Genomic DNA, 22,567 nt, shown 5'->3' on the forward strand with positions numbered 1-22,567 from the left:
TTCAAAATCATTTAGAGAAGTCTCTATTTTTGCTATTTTTGTATGGTATTGCTGTAATAGTTCCTTTAAGAGTATCATTCTATTTTTGAGAATTTAATTTGTTTTCTAAGTCATTTTTAAAGCCATCCATCTTCAAAGATAGTTCCTCTAAGGTAGATGTCATTAATTGCAGTTCTTTTTTCTAAGCAGCATCTGGATAAGAATTCCTTGAGTCGTTCATATTCAGTGACTCAATATATCTCCAAATTACATGACATTAACATTTTTGTATATCTCCACCAAAATTGATATTTATGTAGTTTAGTAGTTTATCTATAGATTTCTGATGTTTTAAACTTGAAAAATAATAAAATTGTCCTATATTATTATACTACTTTATGGAGCTCTCAAAATTCACTGCACTCAGTTGGCCATCTAGGCTCCATCCCACTGCTCCAGTTTCTGATACCCTATCAGCCTACATGTTTGTAGGGCCAGACTGAGACATGTCCCAGACCACAGTAAAGCATCAGACTACACTGTGAATTGGGCCAGTATATGTAGGGTTAGTGTGTGAGTGGCAAACATGATGATGACTTTTGTTCACACAGGCCATAGACTGTACTATTACTTAGGCTTACCATTATGTGACTGTGAATGTGTTGAGATTGGTTGTGGGTATGCACTTTCACACTGGTATCTGTTACTCCATGCTGCTACATGCCTGTAGTGCCTACTATATTTGCAATTACATGTGCATTCCCCCATAGGTAAATTGGGTTAGTGTTGTGGCAGTCTGCCTGTAGTGTAGACAATGCTTGGTGACATGCCTAGCAGCTCAGTGTATTTACCCTAGTGTAATGTTATGTGCAGGTATTTGTCAGCTGTATTGTTGTCTGGCCACCATACATGTTGTGTATTTCTGACAAAGCAGTGGGCTGGTGTGAAGATGTATGTCACTAACTAGTGTAAAGTATGTGGCTTGGGACCACTGCTCCTCCAGTTAATATGTATTGGGACAGACAGGGGGTGTGAATGCATCAACTGTGTGAGCTTATCTAGTCCAGTATTTCTGATATATCCCCATTTTCATGGCTTTAAACATCCCCTTTGTCAGGCTTGCTCCACATTTCTTGCAGTAAGGTGTTCTACGTATACCACCTGACTGACAAGGTTGTTTCAGACTGTCCATGTTTATTGCTCATATTTCTTCTGTATTCCACAGGATCATTACTGTGATTTGTGTAGTACTTCACTATGATGATGTTATGATGTCTGTCAGTAACTGATGGTGTACATGTCAGTTTCAGAATAGCCTTGCTTCACAACATGTATGTTGACACAACCTCTGTCACTGTAGCAACATTCTACATTTATAACTGCAATACATGCATCATGTTCCCTTGCACTAAGAGGTTGAGAGTTATGGTGCTGAGGTATGACTCCACTACATGTCATGGGCATATGTTTTATATAAGAGAGAGAGAGAGCTAGAAATATATACCAATATATATGTATATATATATATATATATATATATATATATATATATATATATATATAGTGCATGAATATATGTGTGTGTGTGTGTGTGTGTGTGTGTGTGTGTGTGTGTGTGTGTGTGTGTGTGTGTGTGTGTGTGTATATATATATATATATATATATATGTATATCTACATATGTATAAACATATATCTGTATCCTTTTATGTGTAAACATGAGTGTTGCATATACCTTCTCAGATGTATCCCACTATAGTAATCTATGTGTATATTTACATATAAGAACATGACTGATTCAACACTATTTCACTTACAAGTACTAAACAATTGTAGTAGTCAAAGCAATTGTTCACTACTATTCAGTATGTGTACTGAATGATATATTTGAAAAGGCAACAGATATTTTTACAGCTCAGATGGCTTAGTGGTTAACTGCTGTGACTATTGTGTACAGGGTTCTGGGTTCAAGATCTGCAAGGGTTGTTTATTGTGCTGCTAGGCAAAACAAGGACTGTTGGCTACAGCGTGGTTAAGGCAGTTTTGTGCAGGTTTGCCTGACGGTAAGCCATGTTAACGTATGGTTAAATGAATAAGCGCTTACACCATGTAGGCTTCGCTTATTGGTGTGCAAATCTGCTTAGCATTTACATTTAAGCTATGCTTACACCTGCTAAGCATAGCTCAGCCCTTGTAACCAGTGATCACATTCCAGTCTGATAAAATAGCAGGGTAATGACATATTTAATAAATGTATTTAATTCCATGTACATAACATACTTCTATGTGCTGTCATTGCAGTAGCAAGAGGTGTGAATATACTGTATGGGACATCTGAGTATACATGTGTAGTACCACAATATTTTCTCTTTGTATGTGTTTCATACTTTGGTAGTATCCCAGGTTATATGCAGTCACACTTGCATGTATTGTATCATTACGTTACTATTTTTAACAGTGTTTTTCCAAGTAAGAGTAGAATGCAGATTGTAGTACTGGAACCATACATCCCTGCATGCAAAGCTGGACTCTGAGTACTGACTATCATGTTCTTGGTGTTCGACCCGTATGTTTTTATGCATCTCCTATTGGATATTGATCTGATATGTTGATATTAACTGTAGACTACTATGTTTTTAGGACATGTCATTGAGGACTGCTGTCATGTAGTAATGGCATACCAATCAGTTTCAGATGTCTAGCTGTCAAAACATTCATCCTAATGCATAACCTGTTGGCTAGATACTTTCTGTCTGTCCTCTGTACAGACATGCAGATGTCAGGTATTCATCTTGGCTGCTTACAAGCAATCTCTGATTGAATGACACTTACATGTTTGCTCAGCTGTTTTATGAATGCCACAGCTAGGAATCCCGACTCTGTATGCACCACGTGCCATGGATACCTCAACCAGACTACCACAGTCAACAGAACATGTTTGGATACAGGTCCCTAACCCAGACACTGGCCATGTTATGCAACATATGTTGGATGAATGTCAGTTGGAGCACCTCACTGGCCCTCTTCAAGAGAAAATCAGATGAGTGGATGTTGAATTTAACTGTCACCCTGGGGATCACTGAAGTGGCATCAGTTGATAGATGGCCTACTGACAAATGCCAGGTGGAATGATAACACTGTACTCACATGCCCTACTCTTCTCAACTCTCCATGGACATTAGTCTGGTACACACCTAGTAACACCTGCACCTATGGACCTCAGTACTGACACATATGTGTCTACCTTATTGAGTATAACAGTGTCTGTGTTTGTTAACATGTAGCTGAAAATCATCTGAGGGCCGTCTCACCCACTACACCCTCATTGCTATACTTAGAAAGGGATGCTGCTTTAATTCACATTAAATGTACCTTGTGACACTCTTCCTCCTATGGGCTACCTGGAGCTTGCAGTAATAGCATAGCAAATGGGTAGATAGCCATAGTCCTTGCAAACATGAGTGTGTGTGTGTGTGTGTGTGTGTGTGTGTGTGTGTGTGTGTGTGTGTGTGTGTGTGTGTGTGTGTGTGTGTGTGTGTGTGTGTGTGGGTGTGTGTGCAATTGTGTGTGAGTGTGCATTTGTAGGAGACAGCATTCTGAGACCACATTCTCCAAATACACTAAACCTTGCCATACATTATAAGGGATGGTGATGTTGCTGACATTAGGAGAGCCATGACAAACCCTCACCCTACTATCCCTGTTGAATGTGCAATAAATGCATATTCCTGTAGTATCACTGATTAGATAGACAAGGCTTTGCATTGCAATCCTGGTCAATGTGTGATTGTGGATATGTCAGAGCATTGTCATGGGTTTCAGTGAGAACAATATCCAATGTGGGGTGTGTGTGCTGAGTATACTGTCATTACACCATGGTACCCCCCCAGTACATGGCCCAAGGTCCACTGTATGAGGACCACTGTCACCATCAATCATACAGGTAACTGATTACACTATCCAGCCCAATGATGCATGTGCTGTGTGCAAAAACTCTGTAACAGTATGGACTCACTGACAAGGTAGTTAGCACTGCTAAACCCAGGTCTGTCAAATGTGTCTATGACTGTATGTGTTTGTCAATGTGTATATGACAGTATATCATACTATGTATTGTTCATTAACACCCAGTACATCCCCCATTACCATACCGTACAAGGCCTGGTGATGTTCTTCACTTAACAGGAAACTCAGGACACACCTCACCCTAAAAGCTCTGTGGTGTATGCAACTAAGAACAAACACATTGGTAGCAATAAGTACCTAGGTAGGAGTCCTACACTCAGTGTTGCCAAGTAAGTGTGCGTGTGTATGTGTAGGGATCTACTTCAGTTTGCAGAAGATATATGTTCCAGGAGATCATTTGTCTGAAAACTAACTGGCAAAAGGTAACATTTCAAAGCAATCATCTTGTGGAAATTCATTCCATCAAAACTAGTAGTGAATGTGTAAATGCCCTCTTCCCCACTGTACAGCTGTACAGTGATACTGGAGTTGGTATATATAGTTGGGTGTGGTTGTTGTGGGCACAGCCACCCACATTGGGTTATTGTTTTGTTGTGGTATCCCCCCACTTAGTGTGCTGTTATATTTGTACAGTATATGTTAACAGGTTAAGTAGTTGTTAATCACACTTTGTGTGGTTCTACGCCACCCACACCCTCCAAAGTGGGGGGGGGGTTGTGCCACCCACACCAGCACACCTATGTTTACCAACTCCAGGATTGTACTACATTGGGGAAGAGGACATATACCCTGCCAGTACCATTGTCAATGACATTAAACTGGTGGACTGATTATTTACTGATGTGATGTTTTGGCAATTTGTTCTTCGTGGAATTACATAGGCCAAAATGAGTTTACTGCAAAATGAAGTACATCCATCTGAACAGTATTCTCTGTGTATTGCATCAACACCAAAACCCGTGTGTGTGTGTTATACGCAAACATTTGGTGAGTGCCACCTAGAACATTTACCATTGTCCACTGTAGAAGAGCTGCTTATATCAGCCACCATGCATTCACCTGTATACATCTCTCAAGCCTATCAGCCATGTGGCACATGCAGCTGTTATACAGACCTATTACTTGTGTTCAGCTATACCCGGGATATGACACAGTCAATGTGTCACCACAGTCCACACCCCTTGTAGGAAAGGACAGCAGACCAACATACTGCTGACACATAGACACCTAGTACACAAACAGAATACATTATGGAGACCACAATCAGTCAGTGTTAATGACAGCTATAATGCATCATGGCTGGACAGCTACACACCCTGATGTGTAAGCATTAATCATTCCAGCTGACAACATGTTAAACAGCAGTATATTGCTAAACTTTAGTACATTCACCCTGTGCATCAGAACCATATTAGCATGTCCCTGCATCAATGGTATGGATGACAGAGATGTGGCACAGGTATCCTCATATGCACAGGGTATGTTGTAAGTTTGCCAGAAGCCTAGGCTGAGCTGTTTGGTTGACACCATGTGTGTGGGTTAGGGGGTTCTTTATTAAATGGGCTGTACAGAAGTGGTGTGTGTAGGTATGGAGGTGCCCTAGCTGTATTGGTGATGTGTGTAAATGTATGCACATATTTCTGCCATGTGGCTGCCCTATACAGGAGTTTGTTGGACAGCTGCAGACTGTACATGGCAGGGTGTACAGTTCACCATGTCCGGCCATGGACAATGGAACTGTGCCTGCCAGGGGTTGCACGGGCACTACCAGGCAGAATCCCAGATATGGTACTCTCCCCTGATGATAACAATAGTCTGCTGGATCTGCATCCCTGTTGGGACTGGCCAGGACCACTTGCATGTGGCCTGCTGCATTGTGATGGGGACAGCACCCCCCTGCAGTGCTGGTGCTGGTACTGGCACTACGGGAGTGGCTGTGAGTTGTTGCATGTCCACATAGACCTCCACCTGTTGATGTTGCTGACCTATGCCCACATGGCCGATGCCCTACTTCCACCACATGCGCTACCACAGACACCACATGGTCAAGGATTCCCACCATCTCATCCAACCATCTATCCATGACCTATGCAAAATAAATGTGGGCACCTGCAACATCACGGATGTAGTCACGTACAGCAGGAAGAATTGCCCTCTGGAGCCTCAGACTATCTCTGGTATAACATTCCATACATGCCTGTGCCTCTATGATGGCCTGAAACATGCATCTGGTGACACCTGCTGTGGGCATGGTGGCCAGCAGCCCTCCTATGAGCAGCCCTGTACATCTGCCTGTGTGGTACCTCACTGGTCATCTGGCTATGGCTGCTGTGTACAGACACACTTACCATAGTCACCATAGTCACCACACTTTCCTGTCCCGTGCCACCACCCATCAGCTGTACCTCATCTATAGCCACTGGTGATGGGGTATGTATAAGCATAGTGACTGAGCGTACGGATTGGGTGGATAAAAGTGGGATGTCAACCAATGGCACAGATTCCACCCCTGACAACCCTGACTGTGCCTCAATATGCCTATCATTATTGTCAGAGTCTGTATGGACACTAACATCAGTTTGCCTGCAGGAGGGAGCCAGACCCACCTCGCCGCCTGTGAGAGGCAGACAATAAATGTATATTAAGACCTGTACATTACTTCTACACACACACACACACACACACACACACACACACACACACACACACACACACACACACACACACACACACACACTTACAGGTGAGGTGGCACAAAGATATTACACAGAACTCTCATTTCCCAGCAGTCAGCATGCACTCAACAGCATGCACTGCAGCCATACTCAGGTGATGCCTCTTCCCTCAAACACATTGCACCCCACACCACAGTATTTCTGTACACCTGTACAGCACACTGTGTACTGTGCCACCCACCATAGTTATGCAGCGCCATTTGCAATGTATATATATGTGTGGCAGTTATGTTTTCTCTGTTGCTCTATGTGTTTGTCTGACACATACCTGGGATGATGTGAGGACTGATGTCAGTAATTAATGCCTGTCCTTTGATTTTCAGATCTCATCAGAACTGCATGTATGTGCAATTAAATCCAGTTACACTGACAACCTTCAAAGTTTAATGTAGATATGAGGAGTGTACACACCCTTGTTGACACGCCAGCCTTTTCTATGATGGTGTCACAATACTGCATTTGTTAAAATTACTCACACCTAATATGTGACATATGACCTGTGCAGTCCAATGCAATATCAAACAAATGTGTTAGGCATGCAGATGCTGATTGAGATGCATACAATATGTGGGTTGCATAAGTGTGCACACCCTTAACACAATGGTTTGTTGAAGCTCCTATTAAGTGAACTACAGCAGTCACTATTCCTGGAAGGGGTATGCTAGCATGGCCCATCTGCACTTGCCATTATTTGGTCACTCTGCTCTACAAATGTCCCCCAACTCCACCAGATTGCAAGGTCGGCTGATGTGCACAGCCTTTGGAGGTCACACAGTGGCTTCACTATTTCTGTAGATCCAGGGTTATGTCTGGCACAATTCATAACCTTCACTGTGTTCAGATACAGCCATTCTTAGCAAGCTTTGGATGTATGATTCAGTTCACTGTTGTGTTTCAAGCTGACACCCCTCCATATCTCTCGACCTGGAAACATCAAAAATCTGGACAAAGGCCCATGAAAAATAGGTACAAATCTGTACGCTGATTAACATAAAATTTGCAGGCATAATTGTGTAACCCCACCCACTCCAATGGAATTGTGGGATATCAACTTTCAAATGCAAACTGAAGAACAAACAGCCAAAATATGGCCCCAGCCGCGCACACTTTTTCCACTGTTTTTAAGAATGCATATTTAACTAGTTTATGCATTGTATGACTTCAAATTCAATAGTCTAAAAAGAATGGTGTGCATTACTTCTTTCATTTTTTTGAATGCCAACCAGTATAGACCTTGTCAACTCGTCCATTGTATGTCACTTTTTAGGAAATCTAGCTAGAGGGACACATGCTAGTTATATGCCATGTCATGGACTATATCATGTCACAGTCTTGCTATACTCTGTCCCTCATTTGGGCAGTCCTTGAAGGCCAGTTCTGGTTTATTTCTCAGGTACATGACTAAACTTCACTGATTTATCCGTGCACACTGTATATACTGTAGTGACCTGCATCTGGCCTATGGCCTGCAGAATTCAGCAAACTTGAAGTTGTTGGGTCAAGTTCTACATTTTAAGCTCCTACTTAAACCACATTACAGACAAATGCACCTGACTGGACAGCAGACTAGAGGAGGTGTCCCACTCAACAATATCTGAAAAATCTACGACAGTGACTATCACTGATTCCCTATGTAGATGTAAAGAAGATACTATATTCTCTTGAGAAATGTTAAAACAGTTATTTTAAAATCATCTTTTGCAATGCAGAAACAAGCTTAGCTAAAAATGTGAAAAATGTCATCTACTGCAGTTGTAAATGGATGTGAAATGGTAATATGAGCACATTAACAGAATTTATTGGATATATTTTAACATATTATCTTAACTTTTGTGTTTCACATCACTTTACAAAAGTTCATCTTACCCATGTGTAAGAGGAAAATACAGAGAAATAACTAGTTGGTAATTCGGAGGTGAATTTGTACATAAATTAAAATAAATAAATGAGCTTTTCTGTTGAGAGACACATTTTAGCCAAGGAAATGAACTGGCTACAGGGGAAAATTCTGCAAAGTTTCATTTGCAGTCATTAGTGTTGGCTGAAAAACACAATTTCCTTCAGCTTTCTCTTTATTGCTGGCTTCAAAGTTTACCACTAGGTTCAGATTTTTCCCACCAGAGGGTAATGTAATATTGTTTCATTAGACACTGAGGAATCATATTGCCATTCTGTATCACGTGGCAAAATTGCATGCTAGGGGTCAATATATGTATGACAATGGAAGTACAAGGGTCTTACAAATGAGGCTGAATGTATATATGCATGCCGTGTGCTGTAGGGGTTTAAGCTTAAACAAACAGGCTTAACCTGAAAAACACATTACAATCTAGTTTCAGCACAGTAGTGTATTGTAGTTTAGACACTTTCTCCCAGCAGAACAAAAGGACCTGAAATATTCTTCCAGGTCAAGACTTCATGGCAATGACGAGTGATTCTTGTTGAATCTTATTCCATTTGTCTACTTCATGGCAATGGAGTGATTCTTGTTGCATCTTATTCCATTTGTTTCTTTATGTTATGGTTCATGGAGACCCTTTATGTAAAATAAGTTAGCTTCTGGCAGCTAAAGAGAGAAACAAATAGTAGTGGAGTCTCAGTTAATCCATGGGATCTCACGTACTATCTGCTTGTAGTTTGTAGAGCTCACACTAGGTAAACATGCACACATACACTCACACACACCTAAAATAATTGCCCAGCCCGATACGGTTTAACATACATTGAAACAATGAGCAGCACGGCTCAGATAAACCAGCAGGTAAATAAAAATACATTGAAATGAGCATCACACAACCAGCAGCTAAAGTAAGACATTGAAAAGCACACCTCATTTAAAATAAATTGAAATGGCTCAGGGCTCAGATAAAATAACATAAATTGAAATGAGCAGAAGCTACACTTGCCCAGCCAATACAAGCGTTTAAAAGAAACTGCAGCAGCAAAAGAAACGAGCAGCACACCTCATTTAAAATAAATTGAAATTACTCAGGGCTCAGATAAAATAAATTGAAACCAGCAGGACACGCTCAAGTACATGCTCAGATTAAATTGAAATGAGCAGCAGGCAGCAAAACTGAAACAGCCTACAGAGAGAAATGGCCCAGCAGCAGATAAAATTTGTACACATAATGCCCCAACAATAGCAGGTAAAATGGTAATGCCCAAAGAGATAAACTGAAATGGTCTGAAGAACAATGAATGTTCTTACCTGGAGGCTGGGACATGATGTGGGTGGACTCTGCAAAAGTTATACGCACATCTTCCCTGCCATTGCTGTTCATATTCTTCTATCCCCCCCAGTCCAACAGGCAGTAGCTGATGTCATCACTGACACCCCTGTAGGCTGGTGATGGGTGGTGACATCAGCCATACATTTAAAGTGGTAAAATGTGTAAAAAAAATTTAAAGTGGTAAACTGTTTTAAAAAAAAGTCCAGGAAATTTGGAAATTAAGGGGGCCAGTCAGGAATTCATGACATCTCAATATTTTGCCCTCAAAACTGGTAAAAACCTAGGAATTTGGTACAGTTGAGAGGTATGCATCCCTCCCCATCCTCATCCTTATTGCAGATGCTTGACAACTATGGACCACACATCAGTGTTATTTTGCAGTGTTCCAAATTCCAAACACCATGTCTACCTGCCTTGTTCCAGCTAATGAACAGCAAACCTAAAAGTGTACACTAGCACCAGCAAGCTAAATATTGGGGATGGTGTCTATGAGGTGGAATGAGGTGTTGCTTCTGCACCACATGTATCTTTATGAATACTGTCTGTAGGTTTGAGCCTTGGTCCCATGACACCATTACACATTGCAACACATGCCTTTGGGAGACATGATGTTATGCTTATGTTACCTGTAGAGAGCCCTGGATGATGTATCATATGGGACAACTCTTCTGTCTTATTACCCTAAACCATAGGCCACACTTATGCAGAATCCAGGCAACTGTTGACACAGGTACTGCACAGGCAGCACTTGCTAGACATTTCTGCAAGTCCCTCAGTGTTGCTGCATATTTCTGCACAGCCTCCATGACCAGTTTGCAACATTTTTGTCATCGGTTTTGGATGGGCATCTGTTTATTTTCTACATCAATGTTGTCCCATACTTCATGCACACATACATGACTGTCTGCACTGTTTGCCATGGTATATGCAATGGTGAGGTAAGGATACTTTTCCCACTCCTGACTACTACCTTTCGGATATGGGATCCATTTCATGCTTTGTAAGATGTGTGCAAGCCATGGCTGTCTCTGTTGCAGGTGAGTGGGAAAATGTCATGGACATACGTCTTGGACAGCAGACCATTACTTGGTGTGAGATTGAGGGCCTGTACTTAATGGAAGGTCTGTAGTCAAGAAGAGTGAATGCTTTCAGTACATCACAAGCTGCTTCCACAATATGTTATTTGGAGTGTGTGCACACATATGCTTCCAGTGTTTGTTAAGGTATGTATTCTCCATATTTGTTGTCCTAACATATGATTTCATATTACCCATTCATTGCTCATTTCAGGATCACATTACAGGCTGTAAAAGGTGTGGAATGTGGTATTGTGACTTGCCATTGTTTATATCAGGAACAGTTGCCATTGTAATAGTGGTGTATACACTGTTGTAGCCACTGTATAAGGGTAAGGTTTCAGACATGTCCCTACTGTAGGCCATTTGTCCCACCATTATGTTCATCTCTGTCCACACATCTTGCACTGACAGGTTGTTAGGTATACTGCAGGACTCTTACATACCCTTCAGATATGGCATCATGGTGACCACTGTGATGCAGTGCAGTTAACACCAACAATAAGTGAACATGTACAGCATGCATTATGGGTAGGTGTGTTAAATGTGTGCATGGCAAACAGCATGGCCATAACATGGCTGGTGTACTGGCAAACCTGAACAAAACAATTCCATACTCACCAGCTACGGGCTGCTGCCCCAGTTGTATACCAGAGAGACGTAAATAGTTGTGTGAGAGAAGTAATGTCAGTAGACACACCTGTGGCATTGGTACTGGGTGGGAGCAGCATATCAGCACATTGACAGTACAAACCCACGATACTAGACATTATTCACATCTGTTCATTACTGCACTGCAGCAACAGACTATCTTAGCTGACAGATGCATGCAAATACTTTACAGATGAAAAAGGATAAGCAACAATGGTCTAGTAATTTGCCCTGGGGCATTACCTGAACACTCCTCATTCATTGTGTGAGTGGCATCCACCTCTACAATGATGTCTTCAGCCTGCTGGCTTGGCTAGTGGGCAGGTGCCCCAAGGCTGGCAAGGGGCTCCTCTGCATGTGTCAGTGGGGGGTGGATGGCATGACCCCCACCTGTGGCTAGCTGGTCCCTGCTAACTGCAGCAGAATGCTGACAGGCATGGTGGATCAGATCTGCACAGCGATGCCGCACCTGCTCATAATTTTGGTTGCGCAGGCCAACATCATTTACCCTGTGGATGAGCTCATTCCACAGGGCGGTCCTCTCCTGCAGATCCTGGCCCTGCAGATGGGATGGCATGATGCATGATGAGGTACTGGATGATTATATCACTTTCCAGGTTTGTGAATGCGGGCAGACATTCCCAGGACATTGTACCTGGAAGATATAAACAGGAAAAAAGGTCACAAGACCTCATACGGTTGTCCATGTGCACAACAGTGGATATTACTTGCAGATAATCCATACTATACCATAACACTGTAAGCTATCATGGCTTTGACATCTTGCATTACACCCCTGGCCCTGACCTGTCCAGTTTCCCCAATGTTGGACACTTAATGGCATAATCCACTATTCACCATTAATTTCTGTGTAGAGGGATGACATTGGCCATCTTCCATGTGGATGGTGAGTGGATGGTGGCATGTGTGTTTGACTGTAGTGTGTGATGGAACTGTGATCACATGCCTGTGTTCATGTAGGAGGCAAACTATGATGTTCTCATGCATGGAGACTTGCTGTTGTTGCCATCAGTTGGTATTATGTCCATGCTCACCACTGATGTGGGCAGGAGTGTGATTGATGTGCATATCCCCCTGTACTAATGTTGTGGACAGGGTGTCACTGTTCCCATCTGTCCTGTCTGATTCAGATTGCCTGTGTCCCTGGCATCTGTGTATGAGGTGTCCTTTGCCCCCAGTACAGGTTGACTTGTGTTACTGGCTCTGAACCTGCGTACATATGTGTAGACATGGTTGCAATTGACCTTGGTGGTTTGGATATATCTGATTTCTAGTCATAGCCAGCCTTACAGGAAGTTACCTGTGAACCTACATACTTGCTCAGATAGAGGTGCTCTTGCTTCCAAGTTGTGGTCTGCACCTATTTGTCCCTGTACAGCCACTATAGCAAGCTATTATGTGCTTTGTGTTTTGGTGCTGTCCACCAAGAGGGATTACTCTAGCGTTGGGTGGAGGATAGCTGCACAGGTAAGGTACTGCTGATTCCATATAACTGCAGTGAATATGAAGTGTACACACCCCTGTTACAATGCATGGTACTTGTGCAATTGGAACATGACCCACAAAAGCACATGTCAGCACAATCCTCACCTGTGATGTGTCCTATAACCTGCTCAGTTCAATAGGGAACATAACCTGTCCTGTGGAAACATATGGGAATTAATACTCAGTACAGTAAGTCAGGTGAATGTGTGTGCACACCCTTACATGGATATGTTGTGTAAACACCTGCTGAGATGATTACAGCATCCATTTGTCTTGGTTTGTACTCTAATGTCATTTCACATCTTCACTTGGCAATGGTTGCTCACCTTCCATGAAACAGCTTTGTTTCTTTTTCAATAGATAAGCCAGGGAACCTTGTTGGCTAGGCTTACTTAGGCCCTTGGGCTGATAGCCTAGTACCTACCTATGAACCTATGAACCTATGTACAGGTTATAGGTCACATTTGAGGTGAGAAATCTTTTGACATGACTTTCTGTGGTCTCATTGGCACAAAGCACACAGACCTGGCATTCCAGCAGGCGTGTGTACACTTTGATATCCAGTGTATATGGGTGATGATATGGTAGGCATGGACAGCGGGTCATAACACAGTGTATATACTTCTCTGATTACTATGTGATAAGCATGCCTATTGTAGTACCCATATCAGTGTCATGGCAATGCAACAATCAGTAGCAGTAAATATTTTATTTTGTTGTATGCAATGACAGTGATATTACACACATGTGCAACATGCACATCCTATTTTCCAGACTGCTTGTGACCCATGTTATTACTTCTGTGCCTTTCAGCTGAACATACACATACATACATACACATGCTCAGGGGATACCAGGTATACATTTGTGTTCTATGTCATTATGGCACATTGTATTTACAGTCTTACAGCTCAATCATACTTCTCAACCTGTTATACCAGGACTTCTGGTCATTGGTCCACATCACTGGGTGACAAAACAGGGAAATCAATTTTGATAAAGTATTAATATAGCTATTAATATAGCTGCCATAACACAAGTATATGTGTAAGTGACTACAGATATCTGTCACAACTGTGAACATTGTCTATAAGAACATTGCACAGTTGAATATTATTAATTCAATATATCACATGCAGTTTAGCACACACATCTGCAACTGTGCTTTACTATGCTCATGCCCTAGATAGGTATCCTAGATTTACAATACAAACATGTATAATACTCATATTCACAGATAAAATATGGATATGGGCAACATCAATTAATTGGCCTAGTAGTGGCACAGACATGACAGTCTGACAGACACTCTAGTGATTGCCATATGTGAGCTGTCCTTTCCCAGGGTGTGTCAGGCTCCTCAGCTGTGATGCAAACTATCCACCTCTCAGAGCATCACATGTGGACAAAGCCTAACATTGGGGAGGATATACAGGGACAGATCGTAGATATGCCTATTACAAACCTATGAAGTTTGTAGCAAATAACTACATCATGTGGGGGGTTATCTCTTTACCTTTCCTGTATGGAAGACATCCTTCATGTGTGGGGGCAGCAGTGTTACAGACAGCCGGTAGGAATACCTCTTACAACAGGACTTGTGGACACAGGCCAACTACATGTTTGTATAAGGTTCCAGACCTAGGCACAGTGTGTGAGTATTGCTGTTATATGCATTGCATACTGCTAATTTTACAGGGTTTGTGTGTACATGCTAGTTTTGCATGGAATGCAGTCTGTCTGCATAGCTGTCAAATGTGGGCCTATCCACAGGATGGCCAGAGTATTGGTTATGTTTTGTCTGTTCCCCACAAAGGTCTTGTCCCTGACATATCAGTGGCATTCTCTCTGTTGATTGCTGTCAGTACATGGCAACATCCATTTGTGTGTCTGACTTCATATTCCTGAGTAAGGGTATGTTGCAACCAATCCTGTAACACCAGCAACTTTCACAGTGTATAACACTAATATTTCAAATATGGCCCTGTGTTTCAGTTTCTGTGCTCCACTTATATACCAGGCTTTATCCAGATGTCATGCAGTAAGAGGTTGATAGGTATGGTCTATCATTATTTAGGGATGACATTCCTGCTATCATTCCAGTGATGTTGTGGACTCCCACACAAGTTGTGGGGTAGGGCCCATATATATGAGGCCTACAGCTGGACAAAACATGTGTGACCTTGTACAGTCTGGAGATCAGTGTATAGAGAACACTGTTATATGCCCTTGTAAGATATTTTGTGGAGGAGGAGTATTAAATGTTTTTAACCTGTTACAACATGTGAGGAATATCAGTAATAAGAAACATAAAAGTATATGGCTGTACATTTTCATACATTTTACCATGGGAACAGTAGTGGGATAGAGCTTATTGTCTTCACACCGTTCTGTTTGTCAGTGTGATAGTGAAGGTTTTAAGTTAAGAATTGTTATGTAACAGACAAATTTACATTGTGACAATTTATACTTTTCCCCCTAGGGATTGACTACAGAGCGTAATTGGAGGCTTTTGAACTACATCTGTAATTATAAGTGTTGACTGATTCCAGTCTTCATGGCAGGTGTGTTTTTTACTGTTGTATTACTTAAAGGCTTTAGCCTAGACAGCAAAGTATGTTATGTTTTGCAGATTACTGTAGCATATGTTTTCTTTGAAAGTTGCATTAATCAGTTGTTATGTATTCCGAACACTTAAATGCTATAAGAAATGTCATAAACAACTGAAATAGTACACAAGTAAACATTTATATGTATGCAAACTGTGTGGTGTCATGTCCTTTGCATTGTGTGTGGGTATATATTTCATGCAATAATTCTCATTTGTACGAAAGAATAAGACACTGGCCATTTGAAAAGGAGGCAAATGCAAGAATAATGGCTGTTTGATATGCTGTATATCTATCTATATATCTATATATACTCTCTCTCTCTCTCTCTCTATATATATATATATATATATATATAGCTATAAATATATATATATATATATATATATAGCTATATATATATATATATATATATATATGTGTGTGTGTGTATCATTAGAATGTTTAGTTCTTCCACATTGTACATTCCCTATGGTAGACTGACTGTTCTGCATATGTTAGAGAAATCATCCCAACACTTAACAGCTCAGATGGCTTAGTGGTAACTTATTGTGGCTATCTTGCGCAGGGACATGCAAGGGCTGGTTATTTTATTGCAAGCAGAGCAGTTCAGGCATGGAGAAAGGGATAATGGCAATAATTACAAGAGGTCCCTATTTTTGGGCCCCTTCACCCCCTTTTACAGTGCCTTTGGTCAGATGTTTTGCAGTGAGAGGTTCAGAGTCTGGATCTGATGTCCGAATGCACTACATACATTTTCCCTATTGTTGAATGACTGTGCTGCATGCTATGTTTGAGAAAACATCAAACATACCTACAGCTCAGATGGCTTAGTGGTGAATTGTTGCCACTATGGTGTATAGGGTCCTGGGTTCAAGACTTGCAAGGGCTGATTTTTTTTTTTTTTTGTTGCTGGGCAGAACAAGGGCTGTTGGATACATAGTGATTAAGGTTCTTTTAACCAGTTGTAAGCAAGTTTGCATGGGTATGTGTGGCTGTAAGCAATGCTAACTTCTGGTTAAATATGCTTACAGACAGACTGAAAGCACTTAATCTGTGTAGGCATTAGTTAGTGCAGTGCAAACAGGCTTAATCCTGCTTACTACTGCTTAAAAGTGCTTACTACCACTTACCTCTGTGCTAATTTCTTTAAAGGAAAAGAAAAAAGGGGTGATAGGAATATATTGGGAGCCTTGGTACTGGTCCTGCAGCAGTTGCATGTCATGTTTTTTTACCAGGAGTCCTACCATGACCTTGGACTCCTGTATGCCTCAGCACTGCACCCGGAAGTGCATGCCCTCTCCAACCCCTGCCATACTGCCTAGAGTGGAGAGCTACAACCAGTTATGAGCTGTATTCCTGCCTGCGGGGTTTAAATATGGCCAATTTCCCACCCTTTGCCATGATTGGATGGTTTTGAAAATGCTGAGTTAAACTAAGCTATGGGCAAACCTGCTTAGCTAAAGTTGGCAGTGCTTAAAAAGGCAGGCTCAACTTTGCTTACCAATGGGCAAATTCACTTAGCTGAGCTATCCATTGCTTAGTATTCATATGTACACAATGTTACACCCGGTCAACATAGCTGTGCAATACTTAGCATTGCTTATGTTTTATTATATTGGTCTATCACCTGTATAGGATTGATTCATCTTCATTACATAATATAGATTTATTTACCTTCTCTGACATCCTCCAATGTACTGTGATTAATTTATTCTTGTGTGACTATACTGTATGGGGCATTTGTGTTTATATGGTGGTTTCACTACTTTATTACACTGACACCTCACATCTGAGCCTAATACACTACTTTGGTTGAGAAAAAATCAGTTACTTCTTACATAAATATGCAAAAAATGAAATTTTTGATGTTTACACTTACAAAATGGAAATGGCTTTGGTGAAGCTCAAACTGTTAATGAATACATGCAAGGCATATGCTCTAATTGCTACACTATTGCACTTATGCCTATGCTGGATGTCTATTACTTTTTAACTTATCCTGCCATTTCAGCTGGGCTAAGCATAGCTAAGTGATGGGCACACCCATGCAGCCACAGTTAAACTTTCTTGCTGATGTGAAAAAAAACATTACGGTCATTTTTTAAGAATTTCTCTTGCAAACGTTATGGCTGTTAGACTAACAGGTTTTATATTTTCATGCATTTTCTGAAAGGTATGAAGTCTGCACTTCAAATTCTGTCATTATTTTCTAACTTCATTCTTTAATGCTTTGCCACTATTTTTACAGTGGCCACTACACTTTTATTTTACAGCCGTACACTATACAACATTTTGGCTACACCTCTGATGTTCAAAGAGTGATCTCACTCTTTTTGCATTGCCATATGGCAGTTCTGTTATGCAGGGGCATGTATCTTGTGAGAGCACTGTTCTCAGACACACCCCTGTGCTCGTATACATTTTCATGTACATATTGCAGCATGGCAGCACGTGCATGGTGCTCTGCTGTGCTGAACAGGAACCATCCCTGCCATGCAGGAATAACTTATTCCTGCACAGCTGCTTGCTGAATATGGGGGATTATTTTCATTATTTAAATGTTCACCTTTATTAATTTGTTCTATGTTTTCTTTTCTTTTAACAAATAATTCCAATACATAATCTTTAATTATTTTGTATATTCCTTCTTGCTGTCTTGTTTGCTTACCTTCCTTATTTTTTCATTCTCTTATTATTTTTCCTTTTTTTTATTATTTTACTCAAATATGGTGCTACCTCTTCTTTCTTTCCTTGTAAACAATAGTTTTGTTTGTATAACAAGGTATTCATTTTAATTTTATTAATTTTATATATTTCTCTTTCTTTTTCATAAAAATAATTTTTCTTCTCTACTAAGTCTCTAAATATTTCTTGACTTAATATCTTATATCTCTTTTTTCTTTTGTTCTTTTCTTCCTTATACATTCTAAAAACACTTTTTTTATATTTCTATTTAAATTACGCCACCAAAGAGTCCAGTTCTCATAAAACTCTCTCATATTCACATGATTTTTCCATAATTCCAGAAGTTTTTTCTCTTCTAAATCTAATTCCTTTTCAACAATATTCTTTATTCCTTTTCCTATGCTTATATAGTTTTCATTTTCCTGTACTTTAACCTATATAGCCACATGATCTGAAAATCCAGCATACTTAATTCCTTTTTTATAACCTTTAAATTATCAGATATTTAAAAATATTTATTTATGTCCTAATTTCATTCTTTTTGTAGGCCCAGTGGTTATTCTCCCATACACTTACGTTTCCACTTCTCATTATTTCTTTAACCATTTCAATATCACAATTGCTCTTATTTTTTCTTAAATTACAATTAAAATCACCCACCATCATAATGTCCATATTTACGCAAACATATTCAAGAATATTTTTAAACATTGTTTCTCTCTTTTTTTTTACATATCCATATAAAGCTACAATTCTATACACATATTGTTTTAATCTCAAGTCTATTACTGTAATTTGTCCTAGTTCCACTATAGTTACATCTAATATTTTAATGCTTTCTTGACATAATATAAATATGCCAGAGCACGTTTCTTTCTCCATGTTCCAAACTACTGCAGCATTCCAAAGTTTTTCAGTTTGTGTTCTTTCTTCCTCTGTTAATAATCTGATATCTTCTAAAACAATATATGCATCTACTGTAGTATACAATTGTAATATATCTATTCTCCTCTTAAGATTTTTTATACTGTTCACTTTTAAAGATAATATTTTCAGCTTTCAAGAACAGTTAGTGTAATAAAATGTTTATTCATTTAATTTATTGTTTTTCTCGAAGAATTATATTTTTGAATTTTCTTTTCCTTTCCTTAACTCTTTTCCCTTTCAAATACTTTTTATTTCTTACTGTGCACCAATCAGCTTCTTCCTCACTTGCCTCCTCTGTTTCTTTTTCGTTGTTACTTAACTTCATGTATAACTTTTTATTAGTCACATCTTATTGTATATTTTCTTGTATAACGCATTTTCTATCTCTTTCCCCTGTATACCTTCATTTTCATTTTCTTGCACATTCATTTCTTATTCTAGCCACAAATGACCAGTATTGCCACATTTTATGCACTTTAAATCACATTTTTGCATTATGCCCTGTTTTACCACATAAATAACACCTTTTTTATTACATTCATTGATTAAATGATCATTTTTTTCCACAAAAATAACAAGTCTTTGGTTGACCCCTGTATTTCACCAAACCCCTATTACAATGAACATTAATAATACTAGGTACATGCTTAACATTATCATTTTCCATTTTCAGTATTACTCCACATTCCCATCCCCAGTCCATAGTCCTCTTTCATCATATACTTTTGTAGTGTCCATTACTTCTTTACATATAGTTAACAAATGTTATTTCAGTTCTTTTGCTTCAACTTCAGTTCTAAACTGGATCATTATTCTTTTTTTGTTTGTCTGTCTGTAAAAAGCTTGTACCACATATTCTGATCATGGATAAATATTTTTCTTTCGTTCATATGAACCCAAACAATTTTCCATGGCCTGCCCAGTCTCAAATATCAAGTCACAAAAAGTCTCTTTATTAATTAAAATAAATGCTCTTACCTCTTTTGCTTTGATACCCAGAGATGCTATGACAGAGTCCCAAACTTCATACCCGTCCAAACATTCTTCTTTTTTACTTCCCACATGTACTGTATACTTTTTTGTTTCTTTTATTTCTTCTTTACTCATTCTCTAACAGCTTGTGCATAGTGTTGGAGGGTGGTGTAATGGTTAAGGTGCTTACCTTATAGACACGAGGTGGAGGGTTTGATTCTCACAGCGAGTAATTGGCTAGGCTTAAAATGGCTCACAAGGGCAGTTAGTCTAGTACTAATCTATGAACCTATAACGTTTTGTCTCTGGAACTTTTTCAGGCATATTCTCTTATTTTCATTTTTCTTCTTCTATTTTTCCATGACTTTTTATGTATTTTATTTATATTCATCCACATGTCCTTGTTTTTACCTTTTGTGCATGTGGTTTTTAAACAGTGTTTTTCTGACTTCAGCAATTAACTAAGGGCAAAACGTAACCATAGTAATTAATTGATTGCTGAGTGCTGAATTAACTTTGAGTGGTAGGATTGGTTGTTTTAGTAATGAATTAAAGTATTTAAGTGCTGTTACTGTTTGAATGAACTGTCTGATGAAGCAATGGTTACCATTGTGAAAGCACTCACCATTTTGTATTAAAAAAGATTTTACTTTGTCATGGTTCAGCTTCTTTATTCCAGCTACCTTCCTACTGGGCACCTGTGTTTCAATATTTTTCCATGATGTCACTCCATGAAATTGCTGCTCCACTTTCTGGCTCACTTTGGTTTACCATTTCTTCCAAATAATCATCCTGTAACCCCCCGATAGGAGGATTGAAATTATTCATTTTTCAGAGGTAACTGTCTAGCCTTCAAACAATCTCCTCTGAAAGTTTTTCTCTGAATCTATCTCATTTATAGCTACAATATCCTTTCCCCTCAATGTCACTGTTTATTTCTGCACCCGCATCATCAGAAAAAACTTCTAGTAGCGATCCATTTCAACTACATTTCAACAACATTCACTCTATTTTCAGAAAAAGCTGAATCAGCCATGTTTTCTCCCTATTCCTCCTAGCTGCCTCCACACCTGGACAGGAAACATGAAGTCAAGATGTGTAACATACAAAGACTTCCCCCAACTACCAAGAGTAGGGGAAGGTCCCTGATGCCTTGTCAAAATTTCCACCAGTAGCATAAATACCTCTTTGGATCTCCCTGAAAAGAGGCTACTAGCCTAGTGGGACTAACCGTGTCAGCAAAGGACTGATAAAAAAAATACTCAAATATACTATGAGGTCACACAAAGTTGGAGCAAAGTGAAACATTAAATTTACAAGCAAAGCACATCTTTTTTTTTCCATTTACCACTAGTTACCTGACATTAGACATGACACTCGCATAATGTAAACTAACAAGATGTGGCCAAATAACTGTACAGTAATGTATGCCTACAACAACACATGCCTTACATTCTAAGCTGCAATAAACTCAGGCATAAAATGCAGTGTTCTTCTTGATGCTTCCTAGATTTATATTGATGATTTTAAGTCATTTGCTAGTTGTGCTGGTTGGTTGATGTGGCAGGATGTAGCTTAATGTAATCTATTACTGCTATTTTTATATATGGCATAAATAGGTTTATTAAAAATGGGAGCAAATGAAACTTTTTTGCTGTTTTGTGAGGTAAATAGTTGAGCTGAAATTGTGGTCTTCTGACAAGTAATATGCTGGTTAATTGCTTTTGATAAACTGCAACAACGATGTATGAAAAAACTGCAACAACCAGATTCAAACCAAATTCTGGAATGCACAAATAGTAAAATAAGAATATTTATTCTATAGTAACAGATTCTAGCGCCTCGGTGTTGCCACCTTCATGGAATACTAATTAATTTCTAAAACACACTTATATATCCCTAAAATTCTTTAACACCAATTAATTAAACAATTAAATAATTAAATACATTAAATACTTAAAGTAAACACTTCCAATTTAATTCATTATTTAGTCCCTCAGCGACCATTGTATTATACTTTAAGATATAAATACATTCTTTATATAATAATTTTTGATACAACACTTCCTCATTCTCCCACATACAATCAACTTGTTCTAAAATAGTACCTTTCAAAAGATGAACATTTCCTTGATGATGGGTTTTAAAATGTAAGGAAATCATTTTGTCTTCCTTCTGATGTTTTACATCTCTCAAATGTTCCATAAATCTAATGTGAAATATCCG

Source organism: Protopterus annectens, chromosome 1.part2 (assembly GCF_019279795.1).
Source record: "Protopterus annectens isolate FY-2018-M chromosome 1.part2, PAN1.0, whole genome shotgun sequence".
Taxonomy (NCBI): Eukaryota; Metazoa; Chordata; order Ceratodontiformes; family Protopteridae; genus Protopterus; species Protopterus annectens.